Below are 14,491 nucleotides of genomic sequence, written 5' to 3' on the forward strand. Positions count from 1 at the left end.
ATATGATTGTCTCAGTACAAAAGTCAAAATTCATTGGAAAAAATTAAATAAGCACCTGTATTAACGAGGCAGTCGAGCAGCACTCTGACCACTAAATTGTATGTATTAAACTACAATAACACACACAATAATCACACTTGGAAGAATAACTTGCTGTTGCCCCTTTCAGTTTTATATGTTACATAATTGGTAGAAAGCATGTGTCTGTTCACTTTTCCTTATTTGCATATTTCCTATTGATGTAATCCAAAATTAATATAAAAATAACACGTTGACATTACTTTTATATTGCCATACTGGGATTACGATACTGGTCACATTTTTAAACCGGTATTACAAAATTGTAGCTGATGAAACATTTTAAATAACCCCTTCAACCCTGCTCCTCCTGTCCTTTCCCAATGCAACACTTTTGTATTCTTTAACAACTAGGTTATACTTCAAGTCATCTTACATAAATTGTGCAATTTGAAGTAGTTTTGGACAATTAAACATCTTCTAAACTCAGTTTTGGATTCAAGACCGTAAGTAAATTTGACGTTTTTATTCGAAAGCGAGGATAAAAAAGTTAGCAGTTTTCTTTAAGTTGGCATTCTGCTCAAGACTAAACCACAGTGCCCCATTGACTTCATTGTGTACTCCTGTGGATGAACATATCTGCCATGTCGGCCAACACAGTGACTCATGAATGTTTCAGGTTAGTGTGAATGGGTCAGCAGGCATTATGCAACTTCGATATGCAACCTTGCTTTCAGAATGGGTTGAATGGAGTTATTTGCCTGCTCTGCTTTGCTATAAAAGGTTCAATATGGCTTTTTAGCTATTACATCATTTGTTTGGCAGCACGCTGTAGCACATCAACATCAATAACCAGTACCTCCTGCTTTACTCAATAACAGAGAGGTACTTGCATTAACTTTTTATATGGCACCCACCCAAATTAAGAAATCCTATGAAGTTAAACATAACTGGGCTTGCGACGCACATGCAAGAGCAAGCGCATTACTATAAGCCTCAAGGTGAACGTGAAGAAAAAGGACCCGCAAGAAAGAATGACCTTCCTCGTGACAGAAAGCAATTTGAACATGGCTCAGAAAAGTTGATGATTTCACACCCATATGCCCCCCTTTTTGACTTTCTAATCAAATGTGAGGGAACACATGCCCTGGTGTGCACTGCCAGCCAGAAACACAAGGGTTTTGACAAGGAATCGAAGTAAACAGCATAGATTGTGTCATTGTTTTCGTGAAAAAATGGAATTGCCACTGACTTACTCGGAAAAATGGAAATTCAGGGCAACCCCTGAATTAACTAACAGGTCAGCACATTACAATGCTACTAAAATATTTCTGATATTGAATTTCTATTCGTGACTATGTTACAACTTTGTCATTTGTAGTGGCCCATAGTAATTTACAGTCCAATCAAAGTCAATATTATCACGTTGTTGATTGCAAGGTCACAGTTTTAGTCTTTTTCTGTGCCCCCTGTCTCACTCCAGCAAACAAAGTTAGCTGCTCTACAAATACACACATTCACATATTGGCACACAGGTGCTGAAACACACAGTGGCCCAGACAAACCCTTATCTCCAATGTGGAACTGATACACCACAGGGATTTGAGAAACACACACACATTGCTTGCTGCACCACGGGCCAACTGGCATCCAGTCAACACACACACACACACACACACACACGCACACACACGCACGCACACACACAGTCTTTCAGAGATCTGAGCAGGGGAAGGAAACAGACATCTGCTAATGGTTCTTTTGTTACATGACTCCTTCGCTTTTCTTTCCTATCTCTATTTACTCTTCTGTCTTGCTGTTTCACATCGTGTCTCCAATTCCGTTTCTTTCAATCTATTAATCTTGCTCCTTTTGTGTCATTGTCATTTCTCTTTTTTGTTTGTGTTCTGTCTCTCTGTTCCTCTCTGTTCCTCTCTGTATCTTCTTTCGAACACTTTGCCCGGTCCCTGTCAGTACAGTAGATAATGAGGTGATTTCATCTGTTAGCCTGGTGTGTGAATGCTCGTCGCACTGCATTCCATTGTAACACTAACCACGACCTCTGTTTTACTGTAATGCTAACCACACACGCACACACCGACACGCGGATACAGGATACAGGTCATATCTATTGCTTCCTCTTGTCCTCTTTTAGTCCAACATGATATTTAATACCTGGATCTATCAGTCCCTCTTTCTGCCCCGCTACATTAGAAACTCTCCATCTCTCTCATCATTCTCGTGTCTAATTGGTGATTTCTATTACATCATTCCCATTTTTCTGCTCCAATAGAGGCATATAGTCACATGTCTTCTGCCTCTTGAACAGAACTAATAGCTTCCTCTCACTCGCAGCAGTGCTATATGATATAATTATCATCGCTGAATGTCGATAATTCTATTTTTATACCTGTGTAACATATAGCTCTGCCTGTTGTTCCAACCTAGTGTGTGGTTGGTTTTATCTTCCAAATCATTAGTTTAACATTATGTTATCTTTTTGCTTTAAGATCCTGCCCTCATTTAATACATTAAATGTCCGTCGTTATATGTTCATTAAATTGTGCACAACATAAGTAATTAAATGTCAGCGGCTCACGTTTCTATGGGGGGTTAAATAATGAATGTTATTCTCCTTATCCACCTGTGCTGTATGGTATTTGTATTAGCTTCCATAGTGAGAGACTGGGGACGCTGTGGTTTGAATACCTGTGGCAACTTCGCTCTTTTTTTTTTTTGTAAGTGAAAAAGAATTCATAGAATCACTTTCTGGGTCTAAAAGTGTCAAAATGTGAAACCTACTCATTTCACATCTTTCCCACTCACATCTGTACCATATGTTGCCTTCATTTCTACTCTCATTACACTTGTCTTACCGAAGTAGCAAAGAGGTAAGAAAAAGTGCAAACTGGTGACAAAGACAGCAACAGTATGAACACAACTTCACTGTGAGAGCATTCACGGCCGTCAGGGGAATATGAAGACCTGGAAGCTGTTTGATCATCAGCTGTTTGATCTGCTGGAACAAGCACAGCTAAGTCGACCTTGAAAAATGATAAAACTATAAAGAGCTGACGTTAGCATAAAGGCATGGAAATGGGAAAGGCAACAAATACATCCTAGTCATCCAATGAGGAGATTTCATCTCTATGTTGTTGTTTTTTGTTTTTAGTTTGAACCTGCCATGATCATGTTTCTGATACTGTGGCCTTGAGGCTCACGAGCCAGATAACTGTGAAGCACACAATACATGGTTTTCTCTCTTGCTTCCCTCCATCTATCTGTGTCTCCCTTACACAAACACACACACACACACACACACACACACACACACACACACACACACACACACACACACACACACACACACACACAATGTGTCCATACAGCAAGGTCCAAGATCTAAACACTCACTACTGTAGCTAATGGGGTTCTGACATCAAACGCTTCACAATCTGAAACACTACCAAATATAGAGCCTTTCTTTTCATCAGGTCTCCCTGCATCCTCACACTCTTTGCCTCTCCTTAATGTTTTTTTTCTTTAATCCTTTTATTCGTCCAACCACATTTTATTCCTCTTTAGTTGCTTTTTCCCTTCATTGACTGCTTTCATGCTTTCTTCATTCCATTCCTTAAATCGTGATTTCTTCCCTGCCTTCCTTCCCCTCTTTATTCTTCTCTTATTCAAGGTTTTATACAGATTTTTGCTGTGACAGATGTGTCTTTTTTTTTTTTGCAGAGAGCAGAAACAAGCAGTTCTGATATGGTGATTAAGGTGATTGGGAAGTAATAATATTACAGAAAAAAAAGAAAAAGGGATAAGAGAAGTAGAACTGAGCAGGTAAAAATAAGTAAAGGAGAGCCCAACAGGAACAGGTGGAAATAAGAAGCAGACTACAAGAAAAAATAAAAGGAAAAGATAAGGGAAAGGAAAGTAGAAAGTAAGAGAAATGAGAGGAGAAAAGAGGTTGGAGACGTGTGCGCCACTTGGTAGTCATCACAGGGAAGCTCTCACCATTCAGGAACTTGCCGTGCAGCTGTCGCTTCAGGGAATTGATCACACACACTCAGTCACAGATACAACACACACATATGCACATGCACACACAATCTCTCTCTCTCTCTCTCTCTCTCTCTCTCTCTCTCTCTCTCTCTCTCTCTCTCTCTCTCTCTCTCTCACACACACACACACACACACACACACACACACACACACACACACACACACACACACTCCTGCTTTGGGCTGTGCTTTGAACTGATCCCTGCCACTGGAGAGGCACACACAGTGAGCTTGCTGATAATAATATTATCCTATGGCCTTCATATGGTAATATGGTTGTATGGCTATGAAGAAATATGAATATTAGGCTTTCAAAGGCAGCTTAGGGAATTACATGGCTGTCGTGGTTCTCAGCTTCAATAGAATATTTAGATTCTCTATTTATCTAAAGTCTCTGGGTGGCAAATCTATTAAGTTGTTTACCTTTTCTATGATATGTACTGGCATGTTGTATATTCCCACATATGACAATTTTTAAAGGTAAAGTGCAAGACATGACTTAAATTGCCATTGAGTGAAGGTCACAGCTCAGTGTGGTGGACTGGCACACATCTGGATCGAAAGGACCGTGGCATGATGCAGCAAAATAAACACACAGCGGGATGGAAAAAGAGCAAGAAACTCAGACAGTCCCTCAATATGTCATGCAGGATAGTTCACTCACTATGTATACACGAAGCATTAGTGGATAGATTAAACAATAGCAATTCAATTGAAAATAAAGCTTGCATTGTTCATTCAGTTTCCGGCCCCAACCTTTTTAAGTGTGTCTAACCTTATTATCGCCTGTATCTTTAAATGATTATGTTCAGAAGTATGTTGACTATATTTTCACATTGAAACAAGAATGTTTACTAAGTCTAGTCGTGCATCACACAGCAATCTGGGACTGTTGGGCGTTCCCCAACATGCACGCCAGTGGGCAGCTTTTGTGAACTGGCCATTGGTTTGCGTTGACTGATCAACCTAATGATTTGGCTCACCTGCCAACATCAAGCTCCCTCTACTCCAGTTTGTACAGCCTCATTAATACAGTCATCTAGTTAATGGCTGTGTCCATTTCACCTAATGTTTGTGCTGCTGGGAGTATGTAGGAGCATTCGTATAGACCGAGACAAAGACTGGAAATAAATAGTTTTTTGTAGTCAGAAATTAAGTGTGTAGTGTTTTCTGTCCTTGGGCTCACTTAAGTGGTATTGCAAATGCAATGTCTTCTTTGCCCCCACGTCATGGATTTAGAAAAAGTCTTCATTGATGTTTCAGAGATGATATCCCTTCTTCAAGATGTTTCCCATTGTACCAGCTGAGATTAAGAATATCCACTGCAGATGCCTTCGGTGAATCAATTATTAAAGTCATTGTCAAATGTACTTAAAACAATGCAGTTGAAATCATAGTACAGGAAGGACTTTCCCATTCACTGGGCAAGCTCATTTTGGTCTCAGTTTTCCTCTCTGTTAACTGCCACATACCTTTAATTATTGTAATATATACATTTACCATTTCTTTTCTTCCATTTCTAATTGCTGAGATTATTTTACAGTATTTTCCCACTAGGCTTTACCAGTCCTGTCACATACAAGGACACCTATTTTATGACAAGGTTCAGAAGTTCTAAAGAGAAATGCATTGTGTTAACATACATTTATTTAAAATGTTGAGCATACTTCTTAATATAATACCAATACATTTCTTTATTTGTGTATATAGACAATTTGACATGAATATTATATACACCCAGAGTTGCAAATGCATGTATGCATTTATATCCACAAACCGTTTCCATGAACCAGTTTGCTGTGCTTTCTCAGTAAAATACGTTTCTAGAATGTTTGTCTTTGATAATTACTCGACCAACAGTTTAGACAACATGCATGAAAGGGTTTTGAGCTTTGTGAATAGCTGGCTGACATAAACACTGTGATTGAAAAGGCAAAAACAGTAACTACAGATGTATGTTTCATCCTGGAGAAATGAATGTTTAACTGACAATCATGGTGTATGTAATTATGGTGGGGAAAACACTATGATTAAATCATGATTATGTCTTTTTGGAAAAATACTTTTTTTAAATTATGTTTGCGGTGTGGTCATTAATCTGACTTAATCTGACATTTGCATTTGTTGGAAATTGCTTTTACGTTAAACAAAACTAAATTATACAGCAAACTCAAATGCATCATAATATATATGTAGCAAAGCTGATAGACACACAGTTTTGCATATTTTTTTTCTCTCAAAAGTAGCAGAGTAACGATGATAAATGAGCAATGCCATCTATTGATGCATACAGTTTGTAAGTGTGACAGAGCAGGATGACTCATTATGTGTCCGAGCTAACACTGAACGGGGACAGATTTCCACAGAAAGTGTAGCAAATCTGATAAATCTTACTGGCATTTCATCAGTAATTTTCCCCATTTGGATGAAATCATACTCAACCATGGCCCCACAAACATCGTACATCTAAAGGACAGTATTATCAGTCTCAATTGTGCCATCTTGTAGTCTTTAAATATAGTGTGTGTGTGTTTTAAAGTTGGGTTGCATGAGGTACTTAATCAGTGTATTACATACTCTAGGTGGCGGTTGGCACGCCAAATTTCCAATTTCCAATTGGGAATTGCACCGAAAGTGCAATAAATATATAATGTTTTGGTCAGTGGGGGTTCTGTTGCTTTAAAGCGATATGCTTCACTTTCCATTCAGTCCCTTATAGGAAAGGGGTGTCTGATGGCTGGGAATAAAGCAGAGAACTATTCTATATGTAGTGTACACTTAAACAGGTACAGATACGTTGAAAGTAGCCGTTCTTGTTTTTATTTTTTATTTGAATATTACATTAAATATTACATTATATATGTTGCTGCTGATACAGTCTACAGCAGCATGTTGCTATGCTCTTGTGTGAGTACTCCTCGTTTGCCTAAACCAGGGGCGTGCCAACAGACATCTTCAGTCGGTAAAACACTGGCTAAGAATATATGTCATTCAGCCACACTCCAAAAGACCCAAGCTATCCCTTTAAGGTGTACATAGAGGCTACATCAGTTCTACTGAATGAGTCAGTGTTTGTAACATTTGACCTGGGTGAGTAATTGACGTCACTGTAGGCACTGTAAGACCAGCTGCACACTCGAATGAAAATTGAATCTGGCATGTTTTCCTCAACAAAATTATAGTTTTGTGAATGGAAAAGGGCAACACATTTGGCATTTTCCCAATGTGCACAGGCTTGTAAGAAGACTTACATAAATGCTTCATGCCGTATCGTGTAAGGCATTGTGTTGAGTTGATGTTTATGTATATAGATACCAAGTCGCAACTCTTAATTTGGGTGTATGGACAAGTTAGAGGGATGAAAACAAAAAAGTGTCCTATTTATTGAAAATCTAAGTTATCTGAAGACAGTTAAGGTCATATTATTTGATGAATTACCTGGAAGAATAAATACAGAGTGTATGTGTTTGTGCATGTGTGAACAAAAGAGAGGAGAAATCACAAACTGCAGTACACAGACCTCCTCCTTAATCAGAGCTGGATCCCAAATTAGATAGTAATTAATTTGAACATGTGAGTATGCATTGTCTCTCACACGCATACATTAAGTGAGAAACACTCCACTTAATATGTTGTCTTGAGCACTCCACTTTTCTATCGCTGATTTAAAAAAAGGTGCAATATTGATGGTAAAAATGCATTTAATGTATCCATGTATGTATGTATGTATGTATGTATGTATGTATGTATGTATGTATGTATGTATGTAGGTATGTATGTATGTATGTATGTATATATGTATGTATGTATGTATGTATGTATGTATGTATGTATGTATGTAGGTAGGTAGGTAGGTAGGTAGGTAGGTAGGTAGGTAGGTAGGTAGGTAGGTATGTATGTATGTATGTATGTATGTATGTATGTAGGTATGTATGTATGTATGTATGTATGTATGTATGTATGTATGTAGGTAGGTAGGTAGGTAGGTATGTATGTATGTATGTATGTATGTATGTCTGTATGTATGTATGTATGTATGTAGGTATGTATGTAGAATGGGAAAAGTGCATACTGTACATATTTACCAATATTTACCAATATGACAGCACGTAGCACTTAAAATTGCATTGCAATTACACATACAAACGCAAACACTCAAAGGCACTAGTGTGGCCTTTTCCAGTCATTCTAGGGTTTTGTGAACTTGTACATTATTTTAAGCTCCAAAGATGTAAACTTCAAATATCTGATTTTCTCACATCAATCCGCTTCAATTTCTGAGATAACTAATCTTAGATAAACTGAAACCTAACTGATATCAATCTGCATAATTGATTCGATTCAGATGTGTAATCTATAAAGAAAAATAAATTGACTGCATTTTGAGAAATACCAGTTTAAAGGAGAAATCTTGAGTATTCTTAGAAATTATAAAATTTCTTTAGATTAAATCAGAAGTTAGTTGTCTGACTCAATGTCTCCTTGCAAATTCCTTAAAGTTATTTAAATATCAGAAACATCCGACGTTACATCCATCAGGGTTGGATGAGTAGCATTTTTTCTTTCTCCGCCGGGTTAAAACAAACTGGAATATAAAATATCTTGGATATTGTTGCCGTTTATTTCACTCTAATAAACTTCTCATGACATATGTTTCTCCTGGGTGCTAAACATATAGCAGTGCAGGGAGGGCAGAGAAGGCTGCAAGCAAGAGAAAAACAGGATACTCGTACAAATTGTTCTGTATCCTCAGAAATGAAATCATTTTTCAACCCCCTTCTGTAATGGTGTAAGCCAGTTAATACGCTCTAATAGGTTGGCTGGAGAGAGCTGCTGTGACAAAATTACACTTCATAGGACTTCTTTTGACTCAATACTGTTTTTCAACATACATACATGCTTGGCATTGGGACGGTTTTTAATTAAGTACACCCTAAGTAGAACCTTTAGTTACTTCAATGTTAAATAATGTTACAGTCATGACTCAAATGACCATTATGAGAGTGCTCCATTTACTGACTCTTAAAGTGAAAAAATAGTTCTTATTGATGGTAGACTAACCGTAAAAGGGAGAAAAATTCAAAAGATCCCTTGCACGTTTCTTATATTATAAGGTTAGATAAGGAAATAATCTGGAATTGCGTAAAACCTTTTTTCTTTAAGATATATTTTATTGATAGTATGATTTAATTTAGTGCAGTTGTATTAACCATATACAGTATGTACAACCACAATCTGTAACAACTGCTTTGGTGACCAAAATGCAGAGATAAAAATAATTCAAAGGGTGCAAACACAATGCATACAATCAGTCAAAAAAGAGGATATAAAGCAATAGCAGGAAATACTGTCGGGGGAAATTGGTCACCTACACTGCCAGAAAACGTTTGGAAAAGTGTTATGGCTTTAACTGATTGTAAGACTTTTTTTCATGACTGCTTTTCGGGGAGCTGCCAGTAGTCAGAAATTGATGACACGTCCAACATAAAGAAAGCCCAAGAAAAAAAGCCCTTAACTTTCTGTGGTCCTGAAATAAATCAAAAGCAGTATAACCTGAGAAGGTGGAAAACATAGCAACTGTGGTGAAAGTTTTCCATGTTGTGTTGTAGCAATTAGAGACATATACCTTACAGCACTCGGCTGGGTGGAAAGGTGATCTGTGCATTTTGACAAAGAGCAGTTTTGGAGAAGATGAAGTCCTCTAAATGTAGATCTTAATGAATTAATGTACAGTGGATCTTTGCAGGTCTACAGTTTCTCATGATAGCTATTTCCATTGATTGACAGCTCATGTTGGTTTCAATGTCTGGAATATGTTGTTGTTTTTGACCTTTGTTCCCACTGGTCTACAGGTTTAAGCCGTGCTGTGGTCTGACAGACTCACTGCCAAGATACCCACTGTCTACAATCTGGTCTGTTACAAACACAGCTGGTTTTTAAAGGCTTACATTTGTCTCACCAGCGAAAATACTTTTGACGTATTGCTGTATGCTCAAACAGTTCATACAGTTTATATACAGTTGGCAGCCGAGTACCAAAATCTCAACCTCTAAAATGCACTACGTGCAGTACATTTAGATGTCTCGATGTTGATATCAACATTTTCTGTCCTCAAAGTTAAAATGGTGAATAATAAATCTGATGGATCCAGCTGAATGACTACTAAGCTGAAATGTGACTTTGCAACCCCCTTAGGAACATTTTATAGAGTAATTGTGCTAAAGGCAGCACTGATGTCTTAATTCTACAGTAAGAATGCCCGACCAAGAGATTCTGCGAAAATAGTGAAGACAACAGCAGGCACGTGTGATTTGTGAGTGCTGTACAATCACTGCCGAGCCCTTTTTGATATACATCCCCCCATCTTTCCTCTATCTATCCAATATCAATAGCACTCGCTATGTTCTGCTGAGCTGCCTGCCTGCAAACCTTTCTGGCCTCTTTGCACTCACAGCGCTGCTAATATGTCTGTAACAGAGACAGAGCACATTGGACCACAGCGCTGCTCTCACCAGACACACACACACAGCCACAGAGCGACAGCATACACACACAGACGGAACCCATTTACATTCACATGTGAATAACTACTCTCAACCACCTATTATTATGGTACATTAGGTAGGTGGGCACATGCGTACCTTTTTACCCACTCACTCTCACACATACACAGGTGCATGCTGATGCATTATGTTTTACTTTTGTGGGCCGAATTACTTGAACTTCATACTATATAACACACATCCACGCCTCCAAATTTTACATGATTCTAGTTGGTTAGTGTGAGGAAACATTTTATTGAACCAAATTGTCAGTAAATGTTCCAGATGCCGTATAAAAGAAACACTGTCAACCCCATGTCACAGCCAGCAGGGTTAATTTTGCATCAATCAATTAATGAGCGATTCAATCAGTCAGTAAAACACAATGTGAATTCTTACCTACCTCTATGTGGCGTGCTGGGATGTTTTAGGACTCAACATGAAGATACATTGCGCTGATTGGTAGATTGATTGAAAAAGAGAAAAGATGGCCTCGGAAGATAGATCTAAAGATCTGAGAAAAGAGAACAGAGAAACAAGACATGGGTCAGTGCTTGATTCTTTATATAGACATTCCTGACTTTATTGACTGTATACACCCTACAAATCCAATACTGGGGTTATCGCAGTTTATTGGACTGCGTAGCTGTCATCATGAATACATAGCAACAGTAACCCGACTGAACCCTGCTTACAAAAATTGAGCAGAGCAATGTTGAGTTAACAATTAGAATCGAAAGCCACACTGGGTGCTCTGTGATGGTGTACATTGAGGTAAATGCTAACATCAGCATGATACCATGATCCCACAACGGGAATCTGTATATATGCTGATATTAAGCAGGTGTTTTAGATTAGCGTGTTAGCAAGATAATGTGTGCTATTCATGACCTTATTATACATGCCCAAGCCATCCTGCCACATCCTGCCATATCTACAAGCATATTGGGTTAAGACCTCTTCAGTTTTCTTGAAAATAATCTTAGAGTTCTCTAAAATAAGATATGAAGACCCAAGCTACATTATTGGCAAGCAGAAACCTGGAAGGCAGAACATCATAAAAATGTTCGATGCCTCGACTAAAAATACTTTTGGCTCCTAAAAAATGTAGGTGCTGATGCAAAAGTTGTCGTTTTTTTTTTTTTTTGAACAATTCGTCCTAATAAGGATCAAAGTGTTGTCAAATTGGAACTGACAGCCTGTACTTTTGTGTTTTAGTAAAGAGTACATAGTAACACACACTCTCTCTCTCTCTCTCACACACACACACACACACACACACACACACACACGCAGACACATATAGACACATCAAATAGGATGCAGCGACTTTGGTCGTCAGATGTTCAGCCAGCTGAGCTAGCAATCTGCAGATTTTTAGAAAATCATTCCTCACATCAGGAGCCCATGCCATCTCATCACTAAGACACAAAACAGCAATGTGACACATCAGTGGGACAGCTAATCATTTTGTAACATGACATCCAACCAACATATATTTAATTGCAATGACGTAAAAGACGTGAACACACAACATACATCCTTTCTAGCAATGACAGCTTCATGTAATATTATATTATTTATGTATTTTCTCTTAAATGGCGTTCCCTTCAATTGTTGAAGCCCCACACCTCAATCGTCATTAACAATAAAAACAATAATTCACAAGAAAATACTCCGTGGTGTGATATGCTAATGTTACAGCAATGTTTAAGTCTCTTGTGGCAGGCACAAAAATATGGATTTGAACAATTTGTTAATCCTGTTAAGTCTGTTAAGACAATGTTTTTTGTAATTAAATTAATGCATCACCTTGTATTTAGAATTTTTAACCAGGAATTGCATTATTCATCCCATCAATTTAATTGTTGTGCCCAGTGAATTACTAAATTATGCTCTTCAGTTATTTCTCCTTCTTTCTCTTTTGATCAGGAGCACATATTCCCTCCACACCCGAGGTTCATTTCAGGTGCCATCCAACCACTCCAAAATCTCAAGGGGACATTTAAATGAATGGATGACGTCTGCTGTAACTATCTATTAAAAAAAGGTGTATTACAGTGGGGAAAAAAACTTAGCCCTGAAAATAGGAACTAAATTGTTCACACAATGTTGGTATAAAGTCTAAGATAAAATGCACATGAATCAACCAAATATAATTCTGTATGCAATCTATGCTGTCTATTTAAATTATAGCAACCAATAAATTACAAATACCAGTGTTTATTTTGATCAACATGAAACAACACTTGATGTAGAATTAAAACTGCATGAGAGAGTGTTGATGGGACCAGTTCAACTGGAATTAGGGTCATAACACTTTTTTAGGGACTACATCTGGCTTGCCATTGACTACTTTCTAAAGATCAAGAGTTATGAATATTACTAGTGAATATTGCATTTATAAAAACAAAGATATCCAACATTGTGCAACATTACAGAGAGTATAACTGTTGTAGCTTCCCAGTAACAAGTCTCTGATTTAATGTCTGGTTTGATAATCTGCTCATATAAAAACAGTCGATCCACCAAACAACTATTAACACTCAGAAATTACATCATGAGATGCCTGATGAGGCGTTGTTGAATGCTCAGCAATGTTTATTTTAAATCTTGGTGAATATGAAGGGGTGCTCAAAATTCATTAAATTGGGAATTAAATTTAGTTTTGACAGGAAAACCCATTAACATCATTTAATTGCAAAGCGTTTTAGAGACGTAGCAATTAAATGAATCGTCTACATGAAACTGTTCTTTAAACTCTATTTTAAGCCTCCCAATACCCACCTTTAGGTCTTGAATTTGTCTTTTTCAACACTGCCTTATTGCCTCACATTAACCATCCCACTGCTCATCTGTATTGTATGATCTTGAAAGTCATTGGTATTCTACTCAGGTTGCCTCTATATTCAGCATTTGTTCTCTCCACTCAGCTATTTTAGATTGTAGTGAAATGACCTGTCAGTGAGCTCGGTGTGTGCCTCAACGTGCGTGTTCATGAATATGTAAGGAAGAAAGAAAGAAAGAAAGAAAGAAAGAAAGAAAGAAAGAAAGAAAGGGAAAGTGTGAATAACATGTAGAAAGAAGGGCATTCATGAGGTGTGTATGTGAGGGCTTTTTACTGACAATCTGCCCAATCTGACTATTTGAACAGAAAAGTAATTTTAAAAAAGTAATGTCAAAGGTTAAATGATTTAAATAAACATGGCAGAAACACCCACAGTAAAACATACATTAATTAATTTAATGGAAACTGTTAGTTACAAATACAAAATAAAATACATTTATTTAGTTTTAGTTTATTTGGTATAGCCCAAAATCACACGTCACAGGTCAAAAATGCATGTATATGTTTTCGGTGGGTACGGGTCAAACTTGTAAAGTCTTGACCATGTATAGTCAATATCATTACAAATCTGTGCGTTGTGCAAGAAAGAACATTTTTTTTATGTCCTCAACATTATCCTATAGTACACAATTGCATCAAAGATATGCTCATATATGGATTATTTGTTTTCAAAAACAAACCTTTACCTACATTGAAATGACCACGAGTGGGAGATACACAATGCAACTCAGAATTCTGACATAATATTTCTTTCTTCGACAATATTAAGCCACTGTGTTAATCCACATTAGTGTAATCTTCATGCTACGAGGCAATGGCCTATACTGATTTTTTTTCAGTTTGTATTTAACCTCAGCTCCACTGGCATGTAACACGCCTTTGTGGTTGGTGTGGGTTTTTGCCGTTGCCTTAGCCTTCAACACATTAACTTCCTCACAGCAGGAGGATTGCACTAATTTGACTGTGTGGTCTTTGTGGTTATCTGTCAGTGCTTCTAACCCTCGTGCAGCTTATTTTT

The 14,491-nt window shown here is 37.6% G+C and overlaps 1 protein-coding gene across 3 annotated transcripts in view; it reads right to left on the bottom strand.

Annotated features, from left to right (window-relative positions):
- The window catches only part of zgc:172282 (leucine-rich repeat and fibronectin type III domain-containing protein 1-like protein), a 148,280-nt gene that overhangs the window by 77,426 nt on the left and 56,363 nt on the right, over positions 1-14,491 (bottom strand). For all 3 annotated transcript variants that reach the window (XR_011077967.1, XR_011077968.1, XM_068585565.1), the window contains exon 2: positions 11,029-11,139. The gene's annotated coding sequence lies outside the window, so the exon portion shown is untranslated. The remainder of the gene's footprint in view (positions 1-11,028; positions 11,140-14,491) is intronic.

The sequence above is a fragment of the Clinocottus analis genome, unplaced genomic scaffold (genome assembly GCF_023055335.1).
Source record: "Clinocottus analis isolate CAN_PGR_092001 unplaced genomic scaffold, fCliAna1.0.p SCAF_2, whole genome shotgun sequence".
Classification (NCBI taxonomy): Eukaryota; Metazoa; Chordata; class Actinopteri; order Perciformes; family Cottidae; genus Clinocottus; species Clinocottus analis.